We start from the raw sequence: 17,484 nt of genomic DNA, 5'->3' as shown, positions 1-17,484 counted from the left end.
CTCATATCAAAGAGATCATATGATAGTTGTCTTTCTCCGATTGACTTATTTCGCTAAGCATGATACCCTCTAGTTCCATCCACGTCGTCGCAAATGGCAAGATTTCATGTCTTTTGATGGCTGCATAGTATTCCATTGTGTATGACATCTAGGCTCTTTCCACAGTTTGGCTATTGTGGACATTGCTGCTATAAACATTCGGGTGCACATGCCCCTTCGGAGTACCAAGTTTGTATCTTTAGGATATATACCCAGGAGTGCAATTGCTGGGTCGTAGGGTAGCTCTATTTTCAGTTTTTTGAGGAACCTCCACACTGTTTTCCAGAGTGGTTGCACCAGCTTGCATTCCCACCAGCAGTGTAGGAGGGTTCCCCTCTCTCCGCATCCTCGCCAGCATCTGTCATTTCTTGACTTGTTAATTTTAGCCATTCTGACTGGTGTGAGGTGGTGTCTCATTGTGGTTTTGATTTGTATTTCCCTGATGTCCTGGCAGGATCTTGGCTCTCCTTACCCACGTAGCTGGGCACTATTACTCTTATCTTTAGCACATTAAACAAAAGACCACAATGAGTAGATACAGGGAAAACAATTCAAGGAAGAACTTCCCTTTCCTTCTGTTTCCAATATGAGAGAAAACCTGAAGAATCCAAGTTTATAAACAGACTCCTGCTAAGTATCCCAATCCAGTAATAAAGTGGGTTTTTTGAACTTGAAGAAAACCCACTCCACATCAACCTGGGATTCAGACGATTTTTGGCGTGAAATTTCAGGTTGGCAATTACAGGTATTTCATTCATATTGGTTCATTTATCCCCAATAATGCCTCTGTGTTTTATAATGAAAACCTCAGTGCAGGAACTCTCTCCATAAGCCCATGCAGCTGGATGACAACTTAGATTCATGGTTCGGAGTCTGGTAACTGATTTTTCCTATTAGCTTTAAGGAAATATTTTCCCTGTTATTTCAAGTTTAGTACAGTTTAATATGGCTATTACAATATATCACCTCCTCCTCCACTCTACCCCCAACCCACTTTTGGCCGATTAGAAGCACCATATTCCTTATTTAGTACTTGCAAATCCTTCAGTTGTATGGTCTGTGTAAGTAACTCACGCAGTGTCTAGAACTAACACCACTCTCTGGGCAGAAGGTAATGCATCCTGACAATAACTAGTTAAGCAGAAGTTTATTTTCCTTCTTCTATGGGCCAGAGCCCAAATCACAATCCCACAGAGGAGAAAAAAAAAAAAAAAAGACCAAATATCACCTGAGGTTCTCAGTATCTAATTTTCCCCAGGATTCTTCCTTTGCTCACTCTGGCACAGCCTGAGAATTACTGTGAGGTCAGCAGAGGTCATCTTTACAACCACAGAGCCCTTTATGTGTGCCTTCCAATGTTTTCCTCTGAACCAGGTACCTAGAGCTCCCTTGTTACCAAGAGCTTCACCACACTGGCCTGGCCCAAGAAACCTTGTTTTCAAGATGATGGTTGCCTGTCTAGTTAATTACCATGATTTTACAAGTTAACAAGCCTCGAGTTATATACATCTTCCTCCTCTGTGGTAGACACTATGTATTTTTTCTAGACAAGGAGACCATAACTATAACCTGTGGACCAAATCCAACTCGCAGCTCTTTTTCTTTTTGAATAAAGTTTTATTGGAACACCCATTTATTGGGAAATCCTTTTTACCGAGATGGCGCCAAAGGCTAAGAAGGAAGCCCCTGCCCCTTCCAAAGCTGAAGCCAAAGCAAAGGTTTTGAAGACCAAGAAAGCAATGCTAAAGGGCGTCCACAGTCACACACAAAAAAGACCCACACATCACCTACGATCCAATGACTCAAGACTCTGCCTCTCCAAAGGCAGCCTAAATACCCTCAAAAGAGCGCCCCCAGGAGAAACAAGCTTGGTCACTGTGCCATCATCAAGTTCCCCCCTGCGTACTGAGTCAGCCATGAAGAAAACAGAAGACAACAACACACTTGTGTTCATTGTGGATGTCAAGGCCAACAAGAACCAGATCAGACAGGCTGTAAAGAACCTCTGTGACATTGACATGGCCAAGGTCAACACCTTGATCAGGCCTGATGGAAAGAGGAAGACATATGTTCACCTGGCTCCCGACTATGATACTTTGGATGTTGCCAACAAAATTGGGATCATCTAAACTGAGTCCAGCTGGCAAAATCTAATTCTTAAAATTTTTCACCATAAAAAAAAAAGAAGAAGAAGAAGACTCATTTATTTGTAAACTGTCTATGGCTGCTTTCACATTACAAAGGCAGGGAGGAGGAGTTGTGTCAGACACTGTATCATTCATCCTGTAAAGCCTAGAATAGCTACTTTCTGGCCATTAACAACAAAGAAATGGCCAACCCTGACCTAAATAATAGCCATCTCCTTCTTCCTTTTTGGTGTACAGAACTCTAGCCATCTGGTATTTGGTTGCTGGTCTATCTTCCCTATTGATGTATCTGGGCACCACCTGCCATATCCCAGCACAAAGGAGGGATTCCAAGGGTAGAAAGTGTAGTCATCCTTTAAGGCTTCTGTGATCACCTGACTGTAATGACCTGCCTGCTTTCTGACCCTACAGTCCCAAGACCTTATCCACTGTGAGAGTGATCCAGTCCATTTTTAGATGCCTTCTGCATCCACACAGAATCCATGGGATAGTTATTTCCTGTTTTCATCTTTTTGCAGAATGAAGAACTGGGGAGAATTGTTTTTTCGGAAAGACCTGAATTCTCCTCCAGGCTCTATGATTTTCTAGCTCTGTGACTTTCGGCTCATCCCTAAAGAATGTGCTTGGCATGCAGTTGTGCCATGTTTGAGGAGGAATGTGAAGACAGAAGATCTCACCTTCTTTACAGAGTTGCTGAGAAATAAGGTGAGATAAGTCAGGAGGGAACAACCAGCACTTAGTAGCACTTAATACTCTCTCAGTAAATATGCTTTTTCTTCTCTTCCCAGCTGGTTCTACTCTAGTCCTAACACCTCCAGTTCCTTGATGACCATGACTGGCCTTGATTCCCTAAGACTGAGAACATGCCTGCTACCCTAGGTTCCTATAAACAGCTTTGCTTGCCATTTGATCACCCCGGTAAATACCCTACTTCTTTCAGGGAATTCTACCCTGAAGATGGCACACTTGACCAGACTTCTGCTGATTACTTGCTTTTCACCAGCTCTAGCCCTGCCCAGGATCCGAACTTGGTCTGAACATTTCAATTAATGGTTCTTGGGACATAACCTTTGTTTAGGGATTTGGGTTACTATTCCATTTATCAAATGACCAGTTTCTGATTTAGGTGATGCTTCAGCTAGCTGGCCAGACCCAGGCTGGTTCATCTATGGCAAACTAAGCCTTGTTTCTAGTCTCAGTCCTATTCTCTTCCCTCTGTTCTGGTTTCCCTGGTCCCACAAACTCTAAAAAGCGAGAGAGTGGTGGAACTATATTGCTATATTGCTTTGTGCTCTGCTTTGCTCATACAATAATAAACACACATCTACTACTCTATACCATTACTTACACTGGCAGCATGGCATTTTATTTAATAGATACGCTAAAACCTTATTATTGGGCATTTTCTTTCCTTCCCATTTTCCACTGTTATAAATACCACATCACAAATATGTCTGTACTTGTAATTTTGGTCACATTTCTAATTATTCTTTAGGATAATTCCTAGAAGTAGAACAATACAATAGCTAGGTCAAAGGGTATTTACAATTTAAAGTTTGTCCAAGCCATGTTCAATGGTAACTATTTACCCATGTTCTCATACGTAGTAGGTATGTATCTAATGATTAGCTAAGAATATCAAGGGAAGGATAAGCTTACTTTAATTTGCTTCATATTATAAAATAGATCTAGGTCCAGACTCTGGGAATGGACACTGCAAATAATCTGAGCAACTTCTCTCAATGGAAAAGAAGTATAAAATTACATAAAATTATGCAAAACAGCCATTTTAGGGACTGGGAATAGCCCAGGCTGGCAACAGTTTGATAAGTGTTTATTCTATGAAAAACTGCTACTGTATTTGATTAAGAACTCTGATTTTATAGCCTTTTTATGTGAGTGTGTTCCATCCCCTGCAAGCCTGAGTGCAAAAATCCATAGCTTTATCAGTTGAAGGTGATGAACTTGACTTGGAGCAGTGCAGCTAGAAATAAAAGGGAGAGAGGATTTTAGAAGTGAGAGAGTTACAGAAGTGCTGTGATAATAAATTCTCCATATATGCCTGGCCGACTGCTAACCCAAATGTGCTTGACGAAAGTTAAAAGCCTGGAGATGGGGCGCCTGGGTGGCTCAGTGGGTTGAGCCTCTGCCTTCAGCTAAGGTCATGATCTCAGGGTCCAGGATCAAGCCCTGTGCCAGGTTCTCTGCTCGGTGGGGAGCCTGCTTACCCCCACCCCCCACCACCTGCCTCTCTGCCTGCTTGTGATCCCTATCAAATAAATAAATAAAATTTTTTAAAAAAATAAAAAAATAAAAGCCTGGAGACACATAAGAATATGCTATTCCACTGAGTGTGTCCTGAACTCACACACAGATTAATAACAGGAATGGGAACTTTATTGACTTGACTGTGTGAGTGTACCCTTTGCCCTATTTTTTGGTTGGCTGGCCACTAAATTATACAAATGCAAGGAAGATGCTTAGGAAGTCATATTAAAAAAACAAAGGAGTAAAAGAATTGAGTAGAGAGAGCAACAGCTGCATATTACAAGGGAAACAGATTTCATTTCAGACACATTTCGATTCAGGAAATTTACTTACCTACAAAGCCTCCACCACCAGCCTTCTAATATAAAATAGAATTCAGAATTACTGCAGCATATTATGTACAATGTCCACATTTCAACCAAAACTTACTAGATATTCAAAGAAAACATAAAGAAAGATCATACTCATTGAAAAAAATATTCCATAAAATGGACTCCAAACTGGCCCATAACGTGAATTTAGCAAAAACTTTAAAGCAGCTATTACAAATATGTTCAAAGATGTAAAGAAAAAATGCTCAAATACTTAAAGAAAAATATACTATAAGACAGACAAGGCTTACAAAGGAGTAGAAATTACAAAAATAATCTAATAGAAACCATAAACTTGAACCTAAAAGGACTCAACAACAGATTTAAGAAGAAATAAGAACCAGGAAGCTTGATGATAAATCAGTATCTAAGTAGCCAATTTGAAGAACACAAGGAAAAAAAATTTAAAGAAAAATGAACATATAGCTGGGGCATTTCAACACACATGCCATTAGAATCTCAAAAGAAGAAGAGATGTAAAATATTTGTTTTACACAAATATAAGCAGAACAATTATAAATAATTATATAAATATAAGCAGAACAATATTTGAAAAAATAATGTATAAAACTTACCAAATTTATTATGAAATAATAGTGAATTTTACTAATTTAAAATTAGCCAATTAAATTAACCAATATTAATTAACTGGCTAGGTTAATTAATATTACCTAAGATGCTCAACAGACCCCAAGGAGGACATATCAAAGAAAAAAACACAGTTTGTTGTCTCAGTTAAAATTCTGAAAACAGTGCCTGGGTGGCTCAGTTGGTTGAGCAATTGACTTCAGCTCAGGTCATAATCCTGGAGACCTGGGATCGAGTCCCATGTTGGGCTCCCTGCTCAGTAAAGGGTCTGCTCCTCCTTCTGACCTTCCCCTGCTCATGTTTGCTAGCTCTCATTTGCTCTCTCTCTCTCTCAAATAAATAAATAAAATCTTAAAAAAAAAAAAAAACCACTGAAAACAAAAATTATGTAATGGTTCTTGAAAGCATCAAGGGAAGAACAATGTATCGTATACCAGAAACAAGACATAACTAACAGAGCTCACTCTTCATCAGACACAAGAGGCCAAAGACACTGGTATTATGCATTCCAAGTGCTTAAAAATAAAACAACTATCAACTAGGAAGTCCATATTCCCTGAATCTATTCTAGAAAGTGGAAGGGGAAGTATAGACATTTTGAAATAAGAGAATTTGTTACTAGCAGACCTGTGCTACTAGAAATGCTGAAGAGATTTCCCAAAACAGAAGGAAATGACAACAGACTGTTAGATTCACCAGTAAGAACAAAGAGCACCAAAAATGGTGTGTTTGTGTGTGTGTGTGTGTGTGTGTACATATATAATACATGTATGTGTGTGTGTGCATGTGTGTACAATATCTGCTTCTTTCAATTACTTTAAAAGATGTTTCAGTTTAAACTAATCTTTGTAACACTGTATTGGGGTTTATTATTACATTTTACATGTCTTATATGTATTTATTATATCTACTATAATTATAGATGTAGAAAAGGACAAAAAAAACGAAGTGAGAGAAAAAGCTATACTGATAAAGAGTTTCTATATTTTAACATAAGTCAGTTAACCTCAAGCAGATTATGATAAGGGAAGGCTGTTAACTTTAGTTTTTAGAACAATCATCCAAATTAAATAAAAGAACTCTAATTAAAATAGCATATTCAGAAATTTTAATAAAAAACAATGATGCAAAGGAGAAACAGACAACAAGAACAACAAAATGTCATCCCTAACTCTAATCATACCAATACGAACATTAAAATGGGAACTGACTAAACACTCCAACCAAAAAGTAGAGATTATCAGGCTAAATTTTTAAAAAGCTAGATCTAAAAACAACAACAAAAAAACACCAAGATCTTAGTATATATGTTATCTACAACAAATGTACTATAAATATTTAAAAAGATATGTTTTAATTAAAAAGATGGAAAAATATACCATGTAAACGATAAGCACAAGATAGCTGGAAAAGCTATAGTAATATCATACAATTTCCTAGAGAAAAATAGGAATATGTAGTAAAGATAAAAGAATCAACCAGAGATATAATAATTATAAATGAATGTATATGCAGCTATGTAGCTAACAATAGAACGCCAAAGCAACCGAAGCCAAAATCAGAATTTGGAAACAAACACAGACAAGCCAATCACTCTAGATGAAGGTTTAAATTCTCTATAAGCAATAATTAGGCCAAAAAGATAGAAAGTCAGGTAAACTCCAGAAATTTTTAAAAATTCATAAAGCACCTGACCTAACTGACATCCATAGAGAACTCTAGGCAATAACAAATAGAAATTCTTGTCAAAGGCATATGGTGCATTCACCAGTGTAGGTCATAAAATAAGTCTAAATATACTTAAAAGAGTTGAGAATAACTTTACCAACAACAGAACTCAATTAGAAATCAATGACAGGGTGCGCCTGGGTGGCTCAGTGGGTTAGGCCTCTGCCTTTGGCTCAGGTCATGATCTCAGGGTCCTGGGATTGAGCCCCACATCGGGCTCTCTGCTCAGCAGGGGGCCTGCTTCCCCCTCTCTCTCTGCCTGCCTCTCTGCCTACTTATGATCTCTCTCTCTCTCTGTCAAATAAATAAAAACTTAAAAAAATAAAAAAAAAGAAATCAATGACAAAAATATATTTAAGAAATGTGCACACAGTCTCACAATTCAAAATAACACATGGGTGAAAGAATAAATAATAAAAAATAATAAAATATATTAAATTGACAGAAAATAAGACATCAAATAAAAATTTGTGGGTCATGAGATTTGGCAATCCCAGTCCTACGTATTTATACAAGAGAAATGAAAGCACGCCGGCCTAAAGACCGGTGTATGAGCAGCTATAGCAGTTTTATTGATAATAGTCCCAAACTGGAAAACAGCTTCAAATGTCCATGACTTATAAACGGACTAACGAGTTCTGGTGCACTCACACAATGGACTAATACGCCACATTAAAAAGGAACGGACTACCGATCCATACAAGAACGCAGACGGCCTTCAAGAACATTATGTGAAAGAAGTCAGACAGAGACACAAGAAATCGTCTATCATCTGGTTCCACTTACTTAAAATTCTATAAAAGGCAAATCTGTAGTGACAGAAAGAAGAGCAGTAGTTGCTGAGGGATAGGGTAGGACCTGGGTGTGAGGAACAACTGCAAATGGATGGAGAGCACTTTTTATGGTGATGAAATTGTTGTGAAACTTGACTGTGGCTGAGGGTAGTTGGAAGACTACATACATTTCCCAATACTCATAGAACGATCGACTTAAAATGGGTCAACTTGATTTGTATGTAAGTTATACGTGAATAAAACCTGTAAAATAGATGGGTATGAAAGGATGCCAGAGTGCCGTGAAGAACCGTTTTTACAAATAGCTATAAAGTAATGTGCACAGTAATGGGAGTAAGTGAATATGGTCTCTCTCACCCTCATTTCACCGCTTTTAACTTCCTTGTTAGAGGCAATGACTAAGAGGTCTTTTGAAATTAGTTTTTACTCTTTCTCTAAATACTCCCAACGGAATAGTATTGGTTCTTTCATATAAAATACCAAATACAAATTCTGCCCAGATGGACAAAAGATGTATTGTCTTCAAACCACTGGGTTGGCTCTCTTATACTTAACTTTTACTTCAGATATCCAACTTTAAAAGCAACCAGATGAAGTTTTATGGAATTTTGTGGGGGGCAGGGGGAGAAAGAAGACGGCGATGAAGAAGAAATAATGAAAACAACTTTTGCTCATGGGAGGAAACTTTCTGTGCCAACTTTTAGTCCAAAATGATCTTTTGTTGGCCAAGTTCCAAATTCCTCTAAGTACAGGCTTATAATGGAAGTGCTGACACACTCTGAAATGTAGCTGCAAACAGGATAATATAATGAATGACAGGTAAGTCTACTTACTATCTTTTATGATAGTCTTCTTCCCTTGCAACAAGTCAACTCCTTTTCATTTTTGTTGCTATTGCAGAATTATTCTAGAAAAGTCGCTGAAAATCACTCCTTTTCCAAGCTCTGTCTTTATGCACTCCTTATCTAATAAAAATTAACCTGGGTGCTGAAATTCTTCAGACTTTTTTTTCCTGCCGACATGGGTACAATAGTTGTTTGGGTTGTTTTTTATTTTTTTTGCATCATGTATAAGCTTGTTTTTCATTTCATCCATTTCTGTTGTCTTATTAAATAATTCAGACATTGCAGAATTCTGGGTGAACTCCTAGTGCCTTCCATGAAGAGATCATCAATTTCTGTAATTGAAAAGAATCTAGATGAATAAGTGTTACTACTTATTTTGAGGAAAGAAATATTGACTCAGTTTGCACATGTGGGCTTTTGTACTCTATATTTCATGGTATATGAAGAATTGGCCCACCAAACAATGCTGCATTATTACCATATGTTAATCTGAAGCTTAAAGTGTGAGAGGAAAGAACACTAGATATCATGTACTATTTTTTTTAAAAGGTCTCAAATAAACCGTGTCTAGAGATTAGGTCAATGATTCAAGCTTTTCCCTAACCACTTGGAATAACTGAACTAAACTGCTTGCAAAGAGAATTCATAGTTTTTACTTTTGCATTGCAAGTGTGAAATACTTACAATTCTCCATTCACAGTTTCTCTTCCGTGGCTTCATCTTGGACTCACCCTCCAAATTATTTAAGCCTTAATGTTAAACAGCTCTTTCAAATTATGATTTGTGTGCACACAAGGGGCATGACTTACATTGTTAAAAGAAGCATACCTGAGAATTTCCTGAATTTAGTGCATATAAAAATCTCTAAGCGTCTTTCTGCACAGTTGACAATGATTAAGATGTAGACATTTGATACTCAACTGTGGAGGACTGATCACTCAGAACTGGGTAAAAGGCTGTGGAGCCTTCGCATTACATTTTGACCATTGAAATCTAGGTTCCATCCAAGGAACTGGATGGAGTTTACCACATGGCTGGCACCATGAGTGGAGTGAATCTGGTTTTTAACTTTCAAGTGGGTTCAGCACGTAAAACCTGCAATCCTAGTGGTGCTGCCATTGAGTCTCTCACTAGTAGAGTAAGAATGATGCCAAGGACTAAATCAGCTAAAAATACATTCTTAAATTTGAAAGACAACTGTAACCAGAAGGCCTATATAGCCAAAATTAGTAAAGATGCCAGCATTACTCCTGACCAATTTTTCACTTCTTTGCTTATTAATAAATGTCTTAATTCTTGAGGGGAAGTAAAAACCTCAGTGACTGTTACATCCCTTCTGGTATATAATATTAAGTGTTCCCCTATAGAGGTCAATACCACAGTTAGGTATACGTATTGGAACTTTTGTGCCCCCCCCCACCCCCCGTAATCATCTTGGTATAGACAAAGGGTGTGTTTATTTCCAGTATCCTAATCCTGTTTCCTTAAAAAAATTTCCCTGTCCCTCCACTACTTTACAAGTTAGACAAATGATGCCTTTACTTATTAAAAATAATATAATAGTGTGAGGGCTCTCACTGGGCAGCATATGGGGTACTACAAAAACTTGTACATATTTTAATTGCTTTGAGCTCAAAAGAAGAAATGAGCCTTTAGTGATAAGGGAAAGCTTCATGGAGGAGATGGGAACTGGGTGGGAAAATGGGTAGGAGAGGGACAGAGAGATTAAAGAGACATGAGCATCTAGGATGGCCTTCCTGATTACCAGGAAAACCATTTTTTGGCAAGGGCAGATGGGAACGGGTCAGCATTCAGGGAGTGCTTGTGCCTTCTACCTCTATAAATCCTGCAGTTTTAATATGACTCCAAAAAGATACTTTCAGTTATATAAATTCTAAACATTTAACATCAAGAGAGAATAGGAACAAATCTGACATTTTACAACGACCTCTATTTGCTACATTTTAATTTACCTCCTCTATTTGTTAAAGTGATGCTAGGTGCTGGGACAGATAAACTCCCCAAATTCTATTAACACAATAAACATTTATGTCTTGTTCATGGATACGGACTACTATAGATGTTCCCATTTGGGGGGCTTTCTACTTCCCTACCACAGAGTCATCCTGAAACTTGGGGTCTTTCCATCTTGTGGTCACACCCCTTTCTAGGGTGTTGGAGATCTCCTCATTTAGAAGAACAGGGAAGGAGACCATGGGGAAGATACATATGTCTCTTCAATGAACCACTTCCCCTCATATTTCCTTTTACTAACCAGTCAGTGTCCTAATTATATACAGTTACTTCCCCATGATGACTCAACTTTGTGGAGGGAAACGTGAAATTCTGATGGTCATCTACCTGTCCCTACTATACCTCGAAACAGTATATATGTTTTAGGTCATTGTGTCTAAATAATCTCGCATTTTTAAATAAAAGTCCCAATTAGGCAATATGTTCAACTGGATTATGATAGAAATATTAATAAGGCTTACCTAGAAATCAGTCGCTCTTAGATTAATACTCCCATTTCTCAGCTGGCATTGATTCCATTCAATTATCACCCCATAAAGACTTTGTCAGGGATTCAGCTCCCCAACAAAGACTTCCTGGCTCTAGGAAAGGATAATAAGATAATCCTGTCTTTGTGGAAGTTAATATTCCAGTTAAATTGTCCCATTGGAAGTCCTTTTGGTTTCTTATGGGAATAAGTCTAGTACAGACAGCACCAGAATATAAACCTCCCAAAAGTTGCTGTTCCAAAATCCTGGTCCCTGAGACTCACTGTGCGGAGGCAGGAGCACATCCATGAGAATGTAGGATAGATGTAAATAAGCAGCCCGAAGACACAAATAAAAGAATAAAAGATGAAGCAGAAGCAATCTCTCCTCACTTTGTGCTTATGGTAGCACTTCCTGTTTGTTTCAAGTTCTGTGAAAGGTTTAGGGTTTGGCCTTGAACAGCACCCAAACTAAACTGCAAGGGGCTTGTCCATGCTCTTTTCCAAGGAAATGGACCTCTATGCTTCACCACATTTTTCAAGTAGTTCAGTTATAAAATGAAAAGAGACATTTTTGCAAAACCAATTAGTGACCAAGATGATGGTGCTCTAATTATTTTTTGTGTTTTAAAGGAAAATTATTGCCAAGTTTATCAACAGTGAGAGCACATTCTCTGTTCTTAGAAAACCATTACATATTCTCCCCCTGGCTTTTATTTTTTTACTGGTGTTTAATTCCCAGGTATTTTTATTTGATGTTCTATGTACTTTCACAGGACTCCAAGTTTCAAGTTGATTTGAAGAATCTATGGAGAAGGTCTCAAGAAATCCATGCAGAAGGATCCTGCAATATTATTTCTTCATTTGGCACATGTTTATTGAGCACTTACGACATAGAGACCCTATGCTAAGTTCTTTGAAGTTACAATAGTGAATCAATCCCTTTCCTCCAGGAATTTATAACATAGTTATAGAGATTATATTTGTATAAATAACTGTAAAACAAGAGTCTAAAAGCTATATTTGGCATGATATCACATCATATTACCTCATTCTATAGAATATTTTCCATAGCAGGAGAAGGGATTATTTATCATTGTTATATAAATGTTGACCAAAAATATTTTAACACATGGCTGGTTTGCTCTCTTGTGCAGCTACGTGATAATATAGACAGGCTAGGATCTATACAATGCCTCATACAAAATCTCAGAACTATAAGAAACACCATTTTGTAGGTAGACAATCTTCTCACTATAGGCTCCTTTGAAATTTTAAATGCTCTTGAAAGTTCAGCTTATTGAAGGATATAGGTTCATTTTTGAAGGGCCTCAACACTCAATTATATATACCACAGCAAGAAAAAAACATAAGAAAATATCCAATGAACTGTCACCCAATTGCCTTGCTTTCCAAAGTCAAGAACAGAGAAAAGCTCTTACTAGGAAAGGAATCACCATGTGCTATTTAAGAAAGAATCTATTTCAGTTTTCCTCCTTTTAAAGTACACACTGACAGTGAGTTGGTCTGTCAGCTGAAAAGGTATGTGGTGATTTACAGAGGACTCTATTGCCTTTCTCTCTTCCTTTTTCTCTCTGGCCAACCCATGCTGCTAGAAGAAAGGAAGAACATATTCCCCAGGGCCTAGTGAAATGAATGGAGGCATTGTCAGCCCAGAGAGGACAGGAATGCTGCACCCATGTGTCATAGTGTTCTTGCCAATGTCCCCTCTTCTTTCTTCCCCTAAATATTTTTAAATGACTAATATCTTACCAAATGACATAAAAGAGCAATTCTGAAATTTCATCATGAGTATTTTCACAGAGCTACCGCAATTTTGTGAATTAAAGTGGATAATTAAATCAAAAGAAAGAAACTAGCAAAAGGGGGGAAAATCAGTAATCTTGGGACTACTACACACCAAAAGGAGGTTATTTTGTTCACAAGTGATGTGGCTGTAATCAACACAGGTACCAGAAACTCCAACCGCAAACTCCTGAATATAGATGACAGGAAACAAGAGATATTGAAATAAACACAGGGACTGAAGCTACCTAGTAAACTGTGTTCCAAATATTTAGCATAATTTTCAGCTTCCAAAGCTTATGCTAAAAGACACATAATCCTATGTGGCTAGTTATAGCAACAGAAGGTTCGTATCTTTTTGGATTTTTTTGAAAATTCAATAAAAATGTCATTCCTGTTTAAATGGTAGTTCTCAGCACAACAGTTAAGTGTTTTAAATCTACACATTCGTTTTGTAAAATACAAGTCAGAAACTGGTAGATCTAAGTGTTTAAAAATAAAGTTGATTCCAGCGTTCACGCTGACAGAGATAAGTGAGATGATGAGAAACTAGATCTCGGAGCAGGAAGACATCTAAGGAATCTTTCATTCAAAAAGGAATGTGTGTATCAAAGGCATCACAAGAAAATATCTTGGCTTCTGGACTCAGTGTCTTACTTTTCCAAGATTAAGACATTTTTTTTTAAAACAGCGTAAACAGATAGCCTTTGAGTAATCCAAGTAAGGCAAAAGTGATTTCTCTTTGATTTCCTATTACTTCTCTAAACTTAAGGAAAAAAAATACTCAGAAAGATGGTTTAAGAATTAAGTTCTTTACATCTAGAACATTTATAGATTGAATTTTGTCTATCCTTTTCTTGAGCTTTCATAGAGTGCTTCCCTCTTAACTAAGAACTTGTGTGGACCTGAATACAATGACAGGTTCATTTCTGTAAGCCAAGCGCTGAAGCATGGTAATGCACAAATTTTACATTTCCTGCCATTTGTCCTCTCTTCTGGTGGCAAGAAAAATGTGTTTCTGATAAATTTCTGAGTATGAACTAATCTGAATTCAATTTGGCCACTTGCAAGACTCAGGTCTTCTGTTTACCAGCTCTCTCACCTGTAAGAACTATAAAAGATAAAAGCTCAAAATGTTACCTTTTAAATACCATCTGGAACTGAGCTTGGCTGATACCCATACGATGAGGTAAGAAATCACTGCATGACTGACGATATTGCGTCTGAAAATAGCCCCCAAATGACACTGCACCTAACTTGGCCTTGGGAACCCAGACATGATTCAAAATCGCTCCAATGCCCCTGGGAGAAGAGTAGTATAAAGTGATGTTACAAGGTCCTGCATGGTAGGCCAGCTAGATGCCACTGCACTTCTTTAGCTAAAGCACATAGAAGTCAGATCAAATCAAGTAGTGGCAAGATACTGCGGCCTGTATTATACCGTCTACCCGAGCACATGCATTCCTGCTGTGCGGTGTTTGCAGGTTAAGGTTTGCAGGTTTGCAGGTAACTAAAAACATTAGAGGCAATCCAATTCTGTTGGTGAGGACTCAGAAGTTGTCATCTCAAGGAGCTTGCGCCTGGAATGTGATCACAGTTTGGCAAACTCAAACCTCATCATCTGTATGTCACTTGTCCAGAGAAAGGCTTAAAAGGAAAAAAAAAAAAAATGAACCACTGATATGAAACATAGAAACAGAAGAAGTCCAAAGAATTAGAGGATGGTTGTGTTTACTCAATCATGGCCACTAGGGTTAATCCTTATGGTCCCTGAAGTGAGACCATCACCATAGCAAAGTGATGGTCTCCTTTCCTGAAGGTGACCACTTAGAGACACCTGGATTCTTCTGTTCTGGCTTTATTTATGTAAAAATTCAACAAACAAAACTTCTGGTTCTAGTTTTCACATTCCCAGAGCTCACCCATAGGGAGGAGAGAGTGTCTGACCCTTCCTTGACAATTTATATGGCACCAGGAACTCATGAAGTATCATTCTTTATTATGAGTGAATATCCATGTGTATAACTACTTAAATCCATTTGGTTGGTAAGTCTCATTCAGTCAATTAACTGTCAGTCTCTCAGATAACCAATTCTGGATCATAAAACCATAGTTGCTTTTGGACAGATGACCAGATGCTGGTCCATGGTGACTAAACCAAGGTGATGCCCCCCTAGACCAAACCCATTCCCTTGCTATAAAAACCTGCCCTCCAAACCACAATTTGCCTAGGTGGAAAAGTTTTGCTAGCAAGGAAATAAAAACAAGAAAGTAATCAATGCTTTCTAGACAGAAGATGAGACAATTAGAAATGCACAATTAGAGGAGTGGCTTTCACTGTAGTTGTGAATTATGCGTTCAGGAGATCAATGCGTAATAAGACTAATGCTACATGGCAGGCCATTCTTAAAATTTGAATGTTTTCTTGATGAAATTTGTATATTATTTTTGCTCTCAATTTTAATTGTTTTTTTTTAATTTTAAATTTAAATTATTTCACTTTAATGTCAAAAATACTGCTCTAAAAACATAGTGAGGTCCCCAGTGTCCTTGCTGGCAGCTGCTGGGTCTATCTTTCACAGCATGGGGTGATAATTACGGTTCAGGTGACATAGTTGGTTCTGTGCCATCTCTGAAAACTTACAATGATAACTGGCAGCTTAACACAGTTTTCCCATAATTTCATTTTTTAAACATTTAAGTGTCCTCCTTCTTTTTAGAATTGTACACCATAGATATGAAACCATTCTATTTTAGGTTATTTTAGTAAGGCATTTTTGTATTATATCATATTATATATATGAATTATATATATGAAAATGTATATATATACAATTATATATAGTATTATAAATACAATAGCTAGTATATGCTTTCTTTTTTTCTAAATAAATAGTCAACACTCTTATTAGGTTCCTAAATGAACATACCATGTTCATGGAGTGCATAGCATTATGTTGAGTATTTTATGATAGCTTGTTGATTCAGTCATTCAATAAACATTTATTGAAAATCTATTAGTGCTAGGGAACAAAATAGACAAAACTCTGGTTTCATGTAGTGGAAGAAAGAGATAAAGAATGAGTAACTAAAATAAACAGTGTGCTAATAATAGCAATTCAAAAGAAGGCATGAGCCATCAAGAGGGATATAAAGCTTTGGTGCTAGGTGTGGTGTTACTGAAATCCAGATGAGATGGTCAGGGCAGGCCTCACTGGGAAAGTGAGTCTTGAGTAAAGACCTGAACGAAAAAAGAGAGCAAGAGATGCACACACCTGACAGCAGAGCATTCAGGAGGAAGGAACAGCAAGAGGAAAGCCTTGAGGTAGGACATGCCTGGCATATTCAAGGAGCAAGAGGAAGCCAACATGTCTAGAGCCCTAGAATTCTAAAGTGCTTTTCGTTAACATTTTACCAAAAAAATCCTTAGAAAATACTATTATTGTGGTTGCCACTAGTATCAGCATGAACATTTACTGAGTACTTACTAACAGCCAGGCACCATGCTAAGCACTTTTATCTTTATGACAACTTTGTAAAGCAAGTCACAAACTATTACAACCATTTAGCAGAGGAACAAAGGTTTGGCAAAACAGTCACTTGCCCGAGGTCATGTGGTAAGTCGTGGAGCCAGAATCATCACCCAGTTTTAGCCACCAGGTGTGAGGTAAAGGACATTGGAACGTATGGCATTTGAGTGGCATGGGGAATTTCCACTTCTTTTTTTTTTTTTCCTAAGATTTTATTTGTATTTATTTGACAGAGAGAGACACAGTGAGAGAGAGAACACAAGGACAAAGAGAGAAGTGGTGGGGGGGACAGAGAGAGAGAAAGAGGGAGAGGAAAAGAGAGAAAGCTCCCTGGATTCTCAGAGTAACACTAACCTTATCAGATGAGGGACTCACCCTTATGACTCATTTAACCTTAATTACTTCCTTTGAGATTCTGTCTCCGACTACAGCCAGACTGATGTTAGGACTCCAAAATATTGGGAAGGGGGTGGACACACCCCTTCAGCCCATAACAGTGACTGGAGATTTTATTTTGGAATTGAGTTCAGGCGGCAATGTGGGGATGTCAACGCATAAAGGTGAGCTGAGCCAGTAAGTGTTGATGAGATTACTGAAGAACACTGTGGAAAGAACTCTGCCACTCCTGGTAACTCGAACATTGAAGAAGCAGGCGGAGGAAGCAGCAGAAGCCAGTAATTTACATTACTGGGGGGGAATCCTAGAAAGGAAAGGTAAGATCAGGAAACAGGGATACTAAGAGAACCCAGGAGGGGTTAGTTGGAGATGGGATAATGTTAAAACTCTTCCTCTGAGTAGTACGTGTGCTGAGAAGGAGCCACTAAATTTGGTACCAGATGGGTCATTCCTCATCTGTGTCCCCTTTAGC

At 37.9% G+C, this 17,484-nt stretch overlaps 1 pseudogene across 1 annotated transcript; it reads left to right on the top strand.

The window, feature by feature from the left end:
• Positions 1-1,697: 1,697 nt before the first annotated feature.
• Positions 1,698-2,168, top strand: LOC308353083 (large ribosomal subunit protein uL23-like; annotated as a pseudogene). Its single transcript has one exon. The product of its transcript is annotated as a large ribosomal subunit protein uL23-like (transcript).
• Positions 2,169-17,484: the final 15,316 nt, after the last annotated feature.

Source organism: Martes martes (genome assembly GCF_963455335.1).
Source record: "Martes martes genome assembly, chromosome: 12".
NCBI lineage: Eukaryota > Metazoa > Chordata > Mammalia > Carnivora > Mustelidae > Martes > Martes martes.
Note: the sequence above shows the minus strand (reverse complement) of the source record. Positions and strands in the feature narration are given on the sequence as shown.